This window comes from Salvelinus sp. IW2-2015, unplaced genomic scaffold (assembly GCF_002910315.2).
Source record: "Salvelinus sp. IW2-2015 unplaced genomic scaffold, ASM291031v2 Un_scaffold1015, whole genome shotgun sequence".
Taxonomy (NCBI): Eukaryota; Metazoa; Chordata; class Actinopteri; order Salmoniformes; family Salmonidae; genus Salvelinus; species Salvelinus sp. IW2-2015.
This window is the reverse complement of record NW_019942688.1, coordinates 326,327-340,817: the sequence shown is the minus strand read 5'-3', so window position 1 is coordinate 340,817 and position 14,491 is coordinate 326,327.

Genomic DNA, 14,491 nt, shown 5'->3' with positions numbered 1-14,491 from the left:
TACGGAGGTGGGAGCGGAAAGAGGACGTATGAGCAGAGAGAAACAGAGGAGTTGGAGGAAACAGGCAGACAGAGAGCACCTATTGAACGAGGAGCTGAGAGACAAGTAGAGTAAGATAGGTGAAAATAGGGTGAGATTAGTTTTCAATATATCCCTTTCGCCATTTCCCGTTTCTTATGTTTTCGATAACTTATGGAGTGGAGAACATTGAAAGAAGTACATTTTCTGTACGTGGTAGCACGTAGACCAAAGGCACTGGAGGAGATCGCAAGAAGTAAGAAGAGAGGCGAGAAGAGAAGCTTCAAAGCAAGAGTTGCTCAACAGCAGGGGGGCCAGCTTCTCACATATGTTTTTTTAGATGTTGCAAACACTTGAAAACTTGTGTAAAATGGAGCAGGGCTACGTTGGAAGTGTTTTTCAGAAGGCTATCTTTCTTGTCATTTTATGGTATATATGACTTCATCTCCTCCACTCTCACACGAAACAGGAGATGATATAGGCAGCTCCTCAGAGACAGATATGGAGGTAAGGAGATGGGTTTGAGAAGGTGCGGAGGAGAAGCTAGGATGTTTTGGGGGGCGTAGGACCACCGTTCGTCCTGCACCGGGCGGCATAATATCGCTGGTGCTGCCATCTAGAGAGTCGATCTGGTGCACTGCTCGGGGGACATAGGGCCTCAGGAGCTCACACGAGATGTGAGGTAACAAGTTAGGAGCTTGTTGAGGAGTGAGGGAGCGGAGGAGGGAGGTGGAGGATGGGAAACAGTAGGATCATGCGGCTTTGAAGCAGAAAAGGAAAACAGAAGGAGAGAGTGGCACGGAGAAGTAGTGAAGAGGAGGAGCTTTAGAGTTATGAGAGAGCCAAAGAAGGGATCGAGTCCGTTATTTTGGGAGACGATAGAAGAGATACAGATGAGGTAGGCGTGATAGCGAGAAAAGAGGGAGGGAGGAGGGAGAAACGAAAGGAGGGAGAGAGAGAAAAAGGAGGAGAAAGAGAAAGAAGCATGAGAAGAATGAGGACGAAGTAAGAGAAGAAGAGAGAAGAGAAGAAAGAGAGAGGAGAGAGAAAGGAAGAGGAAGGAGAAGGGGGCAGATTTTAGCGGAGGAGAAAGAATTTAAGCGAGAAAGGGAGAGGGAGCGGCAAAAAAGACAGGAGGAGGAGGAGGAACAGGAGATTGAAAGGAAAAGCAAGGAGGAGGAAGAGATAGTATTGGATTTCAGATTTTGAGAGGACACAAAGGCCTGCAAGCTGGAGGACAGGAATAGGAGGAGGAAGAAACTGAGTTTGAGGAAAAGCAGAGAGGAAGAATTACCGCACTGAATTGTTTCCCACTGCCAGCTCTCCCCCATTGACCCCAGCGCCTCAGGCGCTCAGTCTGCTTTGAGCGTATGAGAGTGGTCTTTTTGAACTGGTCAGTAGGTGTAGATAATCCTTTCTACTGCAGTTTTTTCAAAAGATATAACGTTAGCCATGGAGAACTGCAAATGTGTTATCGAGAGCATTAGCAACATAGGTGCCCTGAATTTATCAGGTGCTATCGACAAAGGTCAGTGGYAAAAAAGTTATGATGGACTACTTTCAGGAGGACGATCGTAGCATGCTGACTCTCTCCGAAAGAAAACGTAGAGTCTTCTGATGACAGTGATGGAGAGGAAACGGCGATCAACAGTGTTGTTGTCACGGAAGAAGTTGACAAGAGTTTTGAAATCAGGGGAATGTCTGCCAGAAGCAGAGTATGATAAGGAGATTAATACAATTCTGGCATTTGATTGCAAATGCAGAGGGAGTCGAAAAGAGAACACAGAAGGCTGTTGTATAAAACACCTGRCTCCGGATTACATCTTCAAACTAAGGGCAACCATGGCATCTGTGAGGAGAAAGATCTGATGATTCTCATGGCATTGCACYCGGTCAGTGTGAACCAGAGTGACTTGACACAACGCGGACCAAGCAAGCTGTACAAACAAAATGGAAATGACACAGGACGTGTCTTATTTAATGAAAGGGGTTACAGTCTGCCGTGAAGCGTTCATCCATGTTTACGGGTAAGAGTCTAAGCTACAGTTTCAGATATATGTTTCTAATTTGTCCAAGCTGTTTTCATTGCAAGTTAATGCTTACTGTTAAGCTAGCTAGCGATCTGACGTTAGGTGACTGGCTCACTAGCTAACATTAGCATTAAGTGTGTGATCTGTGTAGSAATATTAWCTCATAAATCGATGTGCATTGCTAGTTATAGCCTAATGTTAGAAAGCTAACATTGGACCTATTTGGTTAACTTTAGCTAGCTACYACAATCTGTTTTTATTGCTAGTACTCTATGGATTAGGTTTATGGTTCCTTGTTTAGCTAGGTAGCTACATGATTACATGACCCATCAAGTTAGCCAGGTGTGTCTGACAGTGATTACGGCCATKAATTGTATAATAATGCTAAAATGTGTGTCTGGAATGTCTTTCAGCATCAGTAGAGCACGCCTGACTCTCCTCCACCAGTCATGCAAGGAGAACGGTCTACTGCCTCCCATCAAAAAGAGAGCTGGCCCAAGCAAGCACAGGTTACACCTGAAGCATGAGGACTTGCAGAAAGTTGTGAACTTCAACTACYCAGAGAATAATGCAATAGTATTACCAGGACACAAACACTTTGGTGGAAAGCTGCTGCCATCTCATGTGACAAAAGCAGCGGTGTGGTGTCTCTACAAGGAATCGATGACAACACTTGGTATGTAAAGCATAAACACGGTTTGATTATTTAATTTACCTCCAACATGATTGCCACTACTTTTATTGATCTCACATTATTCCTGTATTCTCCAGAGGTACGTGTAGTCGGGWTGTCAAATCCTCCACAGAGTTCAAGTAACAGACATCTCAACATCAACTGTTCAGGGGAGACTGTGTGAATCAGGCCTTCATGGTCYWAWTGSTGKAAAGAAACCACTKCTAAAYGACACCAATAAGAAGAAGAGACTTGCTTGGGCCAAGAAACACAAGCAATGGACATTAGACCGGTGGAAATCTGTCCTTTGGTCTGATGAGTCCAAATTTGAGATTTATGGTTCGGACCACCGTGTCTTTGTGAGACGCAGAGTAGGTGAATGGATGGATGATCTCTGCATGTGTGGTTCCCACCGTGAAGCATGGAGGAGGAGGTGTGATGGTGCTTTGCTGGTGACACGGTCTGTAATTTATTTAGCAATCAAGGCACACTTAACCATCATGGCGACCACAGCATTCTGCAGCGATACACCATCCCATGTGGTTTGCACTTAGTGGGACTATCATTTGTTTTTCAACAGGACAATGACCCAACACACCTCCAGGCTGTGTAAGGGCTATTTGACCAAGAAGGAGAGTGATGGAGTGCTGCATCAGATGACCTGGCCTCCACAATCACCCGACCTCAACCCAATTGAAATGGTTTGGGAGAGTGAAGGAAAAGCAGCCAACAAGCACTCAGCATGGTTGAGAGAATGCCAAAAGTGTGCAAAGCTGTCATCTATCCAACGGGTGGCTATTTTGAAGAATATAAAATGTATTTTGATTTTTTTTTAAACACTTTTTTTGGTTACGACATGATTCCATATGTTTATTTCATAGTTCTGATGTCTTCACTATTATTCTACAATGCAGAAAATAGTTTTAAAAATATATTTTTTTAAATAACCTTGAATGAGTCCAAACTTTTGACTGGTACTGCATGCATTATATATATATATATATACACAGTAAAATCAGAAGTTTACATACACCTTAGCCAAATACATTTAAACTCAGCTTTTCACAATTCCTGACATTTAATCCTAGTAAAAATTCCCTGTTTTAGGTCAGGTAGGATCACCACTTTATTTTAAGAATGTGAAATGTCAGAATAATAGTAGAGAGAACGATTGATATATTTCAGATTTTATTTCTTTCATCACATTCCAGTTGTCAGAAGTTTACATACACTCAATTACTATTTGGGGTAGCATTGCTTTAAATTGTTTTAACTTGGGTCAAATGTTTCAGGTAGCCTTCCACAAGCTTCCACAATAAGGTTGGGTGATTTTTGGCCAAACCTTCTGACAGAGCCAGTGTAACTGAGTCAGGTTTGTAGGCTCCTTGCACGCACACGCTTTTTCAGTTCGCCCACAATTTTGTAGGATTGAGGTCATGGCTTTATGATGACCACTCCAATACCTTGACTTTGTTGTCTTAAGCCATTTTGCCACAGCTTTGAAGTATGCTTGGGGTATTGTCCATTTGGAAAACCCTTTGCTGTCTTTCGGGTTATGTCAACTCGTTTTACTGTGGATATAGATACTTTTGTACCTGTTTCTCCAGCATCTTACACAGTACTTTGCTGTTGTTCTGAGATTAATTTGCACTTTTCATACCAAAGTATGTTCATCTCCAGGATTCAGAACGCGTCTCCTTCCTGAGCGGTATGACAGCTGCGTGGTCCCATGGTGTTTATACTTGCGTGCTATTGTTTGTACAGATGAACGTGGTACCTTCAGYCMTTTGGAAATTGCTCCCAAGSAWGAACCAGACTTGTGGAGGTCTACAATTTTGAGGTCTTGGCTGATTTCTTTTGATTTTCCCATAATGTCAAGCAGAGGCACTGAGTTTAAAGGTAGGCATTGAAATACATCCACAGGAACACCTCCAATTGACATAAATGTCAATTAGCCTATCAGAAGCTTCTAAAGCCATGACATCATTTTCTGGAATTTTCCAAGCTGTTTAAAGGCACAGTAAACTTAGTGCATGTAAACTTCTGACCCACTGGAATTGTGATACAGTGAATTATAGGGGAAATAATGTCTGTAAACAATTGTTGGAAAAAATGACTTGTGTCATGCACAAAGTAGATGTCCTAACCGACTTGCCAAAACTATAGTTTGTTAACAAGCAATTTGTGGAGTGGTTGAAAAACAAGTTTTAATGACTCCAACCTAAGTGTATGTAAACTTCCGACTTCAACTGTATATACTCCGACAGGGCTCGTCTTAATATTTATACATTCATTAATTCCATTATTTTACTTTTAGATGTGTGTATATTGTTGTGAATCGTTAGATACTACTGCAGTGCTGGAGCTAGTAACACAAGCATTTCGCTACACCCGCAATAACATCTGTYTGTGACCAATAAAATTTGATTTGACTATGAGCTTTCTTTGTATAGGTGGGTCTTCCCCATTTACTGACTGACAAATGTGTTATTACCACAACACATGCCATTTGCAAGATGCCAGAGCATGCCTCTGTGCTGTGACTTATGTGCCAACCGTCCGTAGGCCAACAGCCATGTGGGTGTCCGTGTGTATGCGCGCAGCATGCCAAAGCATGTCCCTGTGCTGAAGCACGTGCCAACCCTTCCACATTAAGGGCAACAGCATTCCTAATATAGCCTTCAGACAAACTGCCAATAGCTAAATAATTTAACAATTGAAATGTGTCAAACACAAATCCTTCAATATGTTTATCTTAAAATGGCCATAACTGATGAGCATAAGCTTTTCACCACTTAGTTTTGAATGTGACACAATATGAAGGAACAGATTGGTTCCATCCAGTGAAAGTCTTTAAGGACAAATCTAGCTGGATATAAAATGTAACGCAGAGCAGGCCCGCTCATTAGATGGCCGCCTATAGCGGCAGATTGACAAGGGCGGCATTTTCTAAGCTTAACTGGCCAACACGCACCTCCAACAACAACACATAAAGCCTCACATAATTCTGCCCAAAAACAATGACAATTTCTCTCAACCAGTGGCATATGGGCTTTTTAGGTGAGCGCTGATGCCGCGCTATGATAAGCAGTGCCCACTTTGTCAACGGCAGGGACGCAAAATATTTATCTTGTCCATTCCCAGCGCACCTCTCCAGGGTGCTGTTGGAGAGACGGATGGCTGCGGCACTCGACCAACATCCCCCCCCCCKCCCCCCAAAAAACAAACAAACATAAACCATGTAGCAGATATGGAATAAAGAGTATGAGGCCTTTTCTGTAGCCTACAGGCTGGAGATAAAATGTATGACAATGTAATGAGATGGAAACTTTTTAGGACATATCATGCAGGTTTCTCTGATCAAATAGCCTAACTTAAATGGCGCTCAATCAACAACAAAAAAAGGCGCTGACATGTTAACAGATAACATATCCTAAAAACAGGACAGGTCAAAGTAAAACTGACAATATGGAATGGACAATCACATCTGTTGTCCAGGAGTTTTACCCGATTGTCATGATCAGTGGTTTCAAGTTTATATCCGTATATTTTTGACAAGCTGATCAAAGCGAAAAAGAAAATACTTCTGCATTTCCCGCTGTGTAAACACATRGCAAATAGGCTCAGGATAACTCCTGATAACCAGGAGCAATAAAGCCAATGCAARGGCCTGTTTTACAAACGGTGGGCCCACCACATGGATGGACATTCATTCATGTCATTGGGGGTGRGACATGGTAGGCTACACCCCAGTAAGCACGGTACGACATCTTTTGGACATAATTTTTTGGTCCTGTCCGGACCTGCCATCTTTTTGGGGGTGTTTTACAAAATGGTAGGCCTACCACAGATGGGAATTTCAGGTGCCACTGTAGGCCAGGGATGCACAACTCCAGCCCTCTGGGTCCTGATTTGTGTCACATCTGACAGCAACAGTGAACTAATAATGATCCTCAGTTTAGAATGCAATTAGTCTCATCAGCTGTGTTGATTAGGGAAGGGGAAAAAGTGTGACACCACTCTGGCCCCCCCAAGGACTGGAGTTTCCCATCCCTGTTGTAGGCTATACCTCAGTAAGCACACCTGATGTTGACGCCTTTTGTCGTTTTTTTGCCCTGTCTGGACCGGACTTGTATTTTTGGTGCAGCCCGGACCGACCTTGATTTACACATAAGTTGTTTTTTGGTCCGGTCCGAACCAATCAGATTTTGCCCTGTCTGGACCAGCCTTGATTTGGCCCAAACATAGAGGTCTAAAAATGACATATTTTCAACTTTCATTCAGAACCAAAAACGAAGCTGATTTCAACTTCCGGAATATACATATTTTCACCTTTCACTCAGAACCTAAATGGAATAACTTCAATATCTGAAAAAATACGTATTTTAGACATCTTTACAACGTAATTTTGCTTACTGTCACTACTCTTGTAGGGGCTGCAATTTTTTTTGTCTCACCTAGGGTAGCAGAAAGGCCAGGACCGGCCCTGATGCAAGGCTTGGTAATCCCCACCATTATGATATTTCTCTATAACAATTTTAACGAATGTGGACTAGAGCGCGACAGTGAGTGTATGTTGTTGTATGTTGTTAGTTTACATGCACACTCATAATTAAATATTAAACGGATTATGGCAGTAGGTAGATTATACAAATCATGTAAACACCATACTCTGTTTATCTTAATCGGCACAAGGTCAATGTCTCCGATTAAAACACCTGGTTTTCTGAGCAATCAATCTGTAACTGTTCGAACATGTAAACACCTTAATCGGCGGTCCAGTGTTGCATTCTATCTGCGAATGTGCTAGCACCAGCCGAGCGAGCCTCCCTCTGTAGCGCGAGCGAATTGTGTTCCGTWCAACTGAATGTATGCGTCTTTTAGAAGTAGTTTTCACATATAAACTTTAAATGTCCGAACATGTTCGCTGTGGTAGAAAGAGCGTTTATTTTGATTGGCGATGTTCTACATTTTATCAAGTCATTATGTAGCCTGATTTCAGATGTGTCCATGTAAACAGGATTAWTATGGAAATCGTTCTTGCAAKGCATGTACACGTTTTAATCGAACTATTATAAATCTGACTATCCACAATCGCATTATTGTGTGCATGTAATCGTACTAATTCATGTTCCAACCCTGTAATAGCATTAATGTCCGCTGTATGGCAACGTTGTAATCACATTTGTTGCGATGTATCATTTGCAAAACAAGGGGACGAGTTTCAACCGGCCTAAATCAAAACACCAGAAAATATCGGTTAGTATTGACAAATACTTCTCTACAATCTGTAGTTTGACAGCCTTTGAGGCACAGCGAAAGCGGCACCATTTAAACCGATTACATACACCGAAACTTGACACGTTATTAAATCTTACCCTGTGTGTGTTGAGGACTTCCAAACAAGCTGCTTTGCACGGTTAATCACACCGCGACATAAGCGGTCGTTWGTTTTCTGTCGCATCTACAGATGCAACTGGACCTCTTCTGGCGCACGTGGGCATGACGTTTGAGCGCTGSGCACAATGGGGGCTCGTGCACTGGCTCGCCTGTTCAATTAGGCTACTAATGCAATATGTATTTTAATAAATGTCATTAAATTACGTAATTATTTTTATATCTTAGCCTAATAATTGATGTTCCAACACGACTCAATATCAGATTTAAAAAAAACATCTTATAGGTCTACTATTAGGAATGAAAAACTACAGATTGTGTGTGTGTCAGAGAAAGCGGCACTGAACAGTCAGTGTAATGATTACTGTTCTTTTAAAAAATGGTTTATTATCCATTTCACTTGCTTTGGCAATGTATACATATGTTTCCCATGTCAATAAAGGCCATAAATTGACATTTAATTTATACTGACCGGCACAGCCAAGAAGCAGGACCGAGTTTGGGAAAGCCAAAGTCTGTTGCTACCTACCTCAATGGCTGCAACCGACACAGACAAGCGAGATGGTGATCGTTAAGAGTAAGACGTTTAACGCTAGTAATTAATAAATTGAGGACATAACCAGTTATCGACTTTACTGTTTAATAAATGTTGTTTTTCGGGAATTCTCTTTACCGACAACTCTTTTTCTTTGCTGTGTCTAGCCAAAACAGGGCGGACTAGTCTATGACTAGCTAGGGTGTTATGATAACATTGGTGGCACTGGTTGTTCGTAATGAAGGCATTTACATTAATTTGAATAGTTGATTGCTATTTGGTAACTCAGAAGCTATTTGATAGCCTTACGTGTAGGCTACAGCACTTGAGCAAAGGACGTAATGTATGCTTAGAATGGCATCCTCATGCTAACCTTCAAGCCAACATTTATCTACTGATTTGTTTTTATTTATTTATTTATTTCACCTTTATTTAACCAGGTAGGCCAGTTGAGAACAAGTTCTCATTTACAACTGCGACCTGGCAAAGATAAAAGGTTATTCCATCTCACAACCAAAACAAGAGCCTAAAAATGTGCCTGGTATAACCTACATGTATAAAGGTGCTCAATGTTGACCTATTTTTCAGACCACGAGACGTCCATGTCATCATCACAGGAAAAGATAKATGGTTTAGTTTGATATACTTTAAGCTTACAAACAGGGTTGACAAACTGTTTTCTAATTTCTTGAAAAAAAAGCTTAAAATATATGACTTTAACCTTTAACCTCAATTCTCAAAACTTATTTTTTTAAATATAAGCATATGTTGTAGCTTAGACCCTCATCTAAGGTGTTTGTTGTGCCTTCCATCGGTTGAAACACAACAAGCTCTTGAATACATTTGATTTGAATACAAGGTAGGTGTCATTTTAATAATTGAAATAGATTTCATAAAATGGACCTATCCCTTTAAACCACTGCAGTTTAGCTGGAACATGAAATTTAAATTGAACTGAAATTTTTACTTCTAATTACTACCACAAAGATGGCTGCCTGTCCARCCACCTTCGAATGTCTTCTTCTATGTTATCATAGCGGTCCGCAAACAATCTTTTAAGTGCATGCTGCCACCTACTGTGCTGGAATGTACGTTCAATCATGATCTGCCCAATTCTGTACTATCATGAAAATAAAATTCTAAACCAAATGAATCCCTAACTTCTACCTTTATTGTGTCTCAACCGATGGCAGGCACAACACAAAAACCTCAGATGATATCAAATAGGGTCTAAGCTACAACATAGGCTAGGCAAATATATGGAGAAAGAAAAAAAAAAGGGAGTTTACAGGTTTTTAGATAATTTACGTTTAATAGGTTTTTAAAAATGTCAATTTTTATTAAACAACATTTTAAAATAGTTCAGCTTTAATATGTTGTCACTCAACCGTACATTTTTTCCAATGATGAAGACATGGATGTCTCATTGTATGGTGGGGTAACACCCCATCCATTCCTTCCTGTACAGATGTGGAGGAGGCTCTGCACTCCAATAGAGAGCTGATCCCTCGAAAGATCTATGGAAGGACCTTCTACACTACAGTCCTGGGAAGACACAAACACACAGATTTGTGTACAGATTCATGTTGCTTTCTGGCTCACTGATATACACATTCCCCAGGCTTCATAATTACACCCTTCCCTCTGCAGCAGAGTAAAACATGGATTATTTGATATGCTTACCAAACACTGGTGAGGTTAAGTAGCCATGTTTACAGTAGCTAAAAATATGGAGGCGGTGATGAAATAATGACCACTATCTGTGTTTTGGTGCCAATTTCCACAGCATTTATCATCAGATGGAGAACAGAGTCAGCAGCAGCTGCTAGTCATTCTGTTGCTGTATTGCTGAGTTAAGGTGTGACTCCCTCCACAGATTAGTCAGGGGTATTATGTACTGAATCAACGTACACACACGTAGCTCTATTTCAGACTTTTTGGGGAGTAAAAACATTTGACCATTAAAAATCGTATTTTCCCTACACCTAACCATTACCTTAACCCAAAACCCTAAACTTAACCATTGAGCTTAAAATAGCATTTGAACAAATTCAGGACATTAAAATAAGTCCTGACTTTTCAAAAAAAGTCGTTGTTTTCCTACTTTGTCAAGATATTCGGGTGAATTAGTTTGGACACTGGGGCCCTGATAAGGTAGAAAAACAAATACGTACATACACACTATAGCAGTTGCATGCGTGTATTGAGGTTTAAACCTCCCTGCCCCTTTCTTTGTCCCCCTGTAGAAGAAACACCACTATGTTCGTCTCATACACTCAAATGAGCAAAGCAAATATAGGGTAGACTCATTTTTACTATTATATATTAAGTGGGGAGACAGTTTTGATTACCTGCCGATTTGAGGTTTTCCTACTTAAATTGTAGTTTAATGTTCTCTCCAATACATTACCAAGCAATGCAGACAGATGTGGAATTAACCCCATACAGTTGTGTATTTTTTTAGATCAAGAATACTAATAGGCATGATCAGAACCTCTTTCCTATGTAGGCATCATATAATGCACAGCCACATGCAAATCCATAAACTCCACCAATAAAACATTGAAAACCTTAACATGACTACTGGCAATGTCATTATTTTTGTCACCATCATCAATGGTTGATTGTGTTATTTTTCTTTGTACATGCACAGAGCTTCCATGGCTGGAGCCAAGCAACGTAGTAAATTAAAAGACCCAAATAAAACGTATGTGAAAAGATGTGGTCAAAGTATAAAACTTTGCAGTTTTTTTTTAAAATAAAATGTTTTGTTTTGTGTTTTTGTTACAACAACCAGGTCTTCTTAACATTTGACATAACTAGTAAGCTTTACATCTGAATGTATATGGGCTCCAAATATGCACCTGGGAAAACATGCACTTTTAAGTAATTGAGCAAGAACATAATTTCTATATTGTATTAAAATCATTGACCCATAAGAGACACATGACCAAAGCATATAGAATAGAAACAACATTATTCTTAATGAGAAATATAATCTAATAAACAAATATTTGCATAACGAAAGACTGAAACTGTCTCCAATGTATTTAGCTGTGTACAACTATCATATTGCAGTAAGGTCATTGAGAATAACAATAGTTATTGTGGGAGGTTTAGGGATAAATATAGTGAAGGATCATGAATGTTAGAGATTTGTTCACAGTGGGGATTTTGAAAGAGGGGATTACAACCCCAAAGTAATAGGGGGAAGAAAGATCATAAAGGTCATTTCAGGTTGGTAATAACTTTATAGAAACCATTATTCACACTATGTGGATTATAAACATGTACAGACATAGAGAACTATCACATCAAGAAGGTGTAACACGGATGAATGGATATTCAATGTACAACAGTAGTCTTCTGTAACAAGCCATATGTATTAAATATGTTTACATACATCCATGACTGAATGGTTTCACAAATGCTTTGAAAGGTTTTGTAGTAAGTTGTAACAGGCCTCATTCAGCAGTCTGAATTAACCTAGAGACACCAAAACGTAAATGTTTAAGAAGGTTGTTATTCCACATGTAAGGGGCAAAGAGCTGATTTACCTAACTCTGTACAGACCAAAGGAATTTCCAGAGTTAGCTATCCCTGAGACTGTGTTTGATAACTCTGACTCCTACATCTAATGGTTATTGTAGATGTTAGCTACAAGGGAGTTTACAGTATGTAAAAGAGCTTTATAAGGCAAAGAGAGCAACGAATTGACCTACGTGACCTCAGAGGGTCAGCCTACTTTATGATAGAGAATGCAGGGATGTGTACTGAACCTGTACCCATAATAAAACAAAGGGCTATGGTCAAATGCAACTACAGGCTTTAATGAAGTGGCAGCTGCATTCATATAGATGATTTCGCTATAGTGTAGGACCAGTAAGAACATAGATTGAATTATCTGCTTAGTACTATTAAGCAAGAGGCCTGACCTATTTCTATAGAAGAAGCCCTTTTTATATTCAGCATCTTAATTAACTAACTCGTCAATATGTAAAAAAAAAAAAAAGACAACTTAAAGTACAGTTGAAGTCGGAAGTTTACATACCCCTAGCCAAATACATTTAAACTCAGTTTTCGTTCATTCCTGACATTTTAATCCTAGTAAAATTCCCTGCTTGTCAGTTAGGATCACCACTTTTATTTTTGAATGTGAAATGTCAGAATAATAGTAGAGAGAATGGTTTATTTCAGCTTTTATTTATTTCATCACATTCCCAGTGGGTCAGAAGTTTCATACACTCAATTAGTATTTGGTAGCATTGCCTTTAAATTGTTTAACATGGGTCAACCATTTTGGTAGCCTTCCACAAGCTTTCCACAATAGGTTGGGTGAATTTTGGCCCATTCCTCTGACAGAACTGGTGTAACTGAATCAGGTTTGTAGGCCTCCTTGCCCCCACACGCTTTTTCAGTTGGGATTGAGGTCGGGGCTTTGTGATGGCCACTCCAATACCTTGACTTTGTTGTCCTTAAGCCATTTTGCCACAACTTTGGAAGTATGCTTGGGGTCATTGTCCATTTGGAAGACCCATTTGCGACCAAGCTTTAACGTCCTGACTGATGTTTTGAGATGGCTTCAATATATCCACATAATTTTCCTCCCTCGTGATGCCATCTATTTTGTAAAGTGCACCAGTCCCTCCTGCAGCAAAGCACTACCAAAATGATGCTGCCACCCCCGTGCTTCACGGTTGGGACGGTGTTCTTAGGCTTGCAAGCCTCCCCTTTTTCCTCACAAACATAACAATGGTCATTTTGGCCAAACAGTTCTATTTTTGTTTCATCAGACCAGAGGACATTTCTCCAAAAAATACATTCTTTGTCCCCATGTGTAGTCGCAAACCGTGGTTTGGCTTTTTTATGGCGGTTTTGGAGCAGTGGCTTCATCCTTGCTGAGCAACTTTCAGGTTATGTCGATATAGGACTCGTTTTACTGTGGATACAGATACTTTTGTACCTGTTTCCTCCAGCATCTTCACAAGGTCCTTGCTGTTGTTCTGGGATTGATTTGCACTTTTCACCCAAAGTACGTTCATCTCTAGGAGACAAAACGCGTCTCCTTCTGAGCGGTATACGGCTGTGTGGTCCCATGGTGTTTATACTTGCGTACAATTGTTTATACAGATGAACGTGGTACCGTCAGGCATATGGAAATTGCTCCCAAGGATGAACCAGACTTGTAGAGGTCTACATTTTTTTTCTGAGGTCTTGGCTGATTCCTTTAGATTTTCCTATGATGTCAAGCAAAGAGGCACTGAGTTTGAAGGTAGGCCTTGAATACATCCACAGGTACACCTCCAATTGACTCAAATGATGTCAATTAGCCTATCAGAAGCTTCTAAAGCCATGCCATAATTTTAAGGAATTTTCCAAGCTGTTTAAAGGTACAGTCATTTAGTGTATGTAAACTTCTGACCCACTGGAATTGTGATACAGTGATTACAAATGAAATAATCTGTCTGTAAACAATTGTTGGAAAAATGACTTGTGTCATGCACAAAGTAGATGTCCTAACCGACTTGCCAACACTATAGTTTGTTCACAAGACATTTGTGGAGTGGTTGAAAATGAGTTTTAATGACTCCAACATAAGTGTATGTAAACTTCCGACTTCAACTGTACATGACCCTCTCTCCCTCAGTGACATTGTTAGTTTCAAAGATCTCCACCCGTCTCCCCTTTCAATGCCAGTTAGCTGCCAAATGTAATCCCTTCCGTGCACTCAACACATTCCAAGCTTAGTTGCACACACTATATATCCTCCTATAACCCTTAACTTCTGGTAGACCCGCTACGCTAACCTGGCAGCTAACTGAGCTAGCCACGCTCGTT